Source organism: Seriola lalandi, unplaced genomic scaffold, assembly GCF_002814215.2.
Source record: "Seriola lalandi dorsalis isolate HSWRI2012SDOR001 ecotype SW California unplaced genomic scaffold, Sedor1 jcf7180002034463, whole genome shotgun sequence".
Taxonomy (NCBI): domain Eukaryota; kingdom Metazoa; phylum Chordata; class Actinopteri; order Carangiformes; family Carangidae; genus Seriola; species Seriola lalandi.
Window position 1 is genome coordinate 1 of NW_019505039.1, and position 975 is coordinate 975.

At 49.8% G+C, this 975-nt stretch overlaps 1 pseudogene across 1 annotated transcript; it reads left to right on the top strand.

Moving 5' to 3' along the window:
- The first annotated feature begins 6 nt into the window (after positions 1-6).
- On the top strand, positions 7-967 carry LOC111647118 (cell division cycle protein 27 homolog pseudogene; annotated as a pseudogene). The gene is made up of 3 exons (XR_015436119.1): positions 7-177; positions 496-668; positions 754-967. The product of XR_015436119.1 is annotated as a cell division cycle protein 27 homolog pseudogene (transcript).
- The last annotated feature ends 8 nt before the right edge of the window (positions 968-975 follow it).

The following is a 975-nucleotide window of genomic DNA, read 5'->3' on the forward strand; positions in this document are numbered from 1 at the left end:
ACAGTAAGAAGCTGAAGATGAAGTTCCCCACAAAGATCCCCAACAGAAAAACTAAATGTAAATCAGCAAAGACGTCAAACAGCAGCAACCTGAACGAGAGTCTGGACATCCTGAGACTGGATCCAGGTCTGAGTCTACCAGACACCAAGATCCCCCAGTACCAGAGAGCAGCTGCAGGTAATCATACTATTTAATATCCATGTCTAGGTGTGTGTCCAGGTGGTATTAGCAGGTTAAACCAGGTAGCCCACATTCAGGAAGTAGTTTCACAGTGACCCTTGGGGATCACTGCTGATGATCCACCTGTTGATCTCAGCTCCATCTGCAGTGACCAACAGTCCCCCACTGATCTATTGATCTACTGGTCCACTGGTCCAGTAGATCAGAGCTTTAATCATTTGATAATTATGGGGCCTGGTCATTCTGATACTACAGACATTTGTGTAAACAGTGTTCAGATAAACTGTGTGTGTGTGTGTGCGTGTGTGTGTTCAGACAGTGTGATGGCTTTGCTACGGGAACTGGGGCGTGGTTACCAGGCGCTGTGCTCCTATAACTGCAGAGAAGCCATCAACATCCTGACCTCCCTCCCTCCCCAGCACTACAACACTGGCTGGGTCCTCACTCACATCGGCAGGGCCTACTTTGAGCTGGCTGAGTACACACAGGTAACTCACCTGACTCACAGGTAACACACCTGACACACAGGTAACACTCACCTGACACAGGCAAAGTGATGATGATGTGTTGCAGGCGGAGCGTCTGTTCAGTGAGGTTCGCAGGATCGAGTCGTACAGAGTTGAAGGGATGGAGATTTACTCGACCACTCTGTGGCACCTGCAGAAAGACGTGGCTCTGTCAGCCCTGTCCAAAGACCTGACCGACATGGACAAGAACTGTCCTGAGGTCAGACCTGTCCCTCTGATCACCTGTCTGTCTGTTCACCTACCTGTCTCTCTGATCACCTGTCTGTCT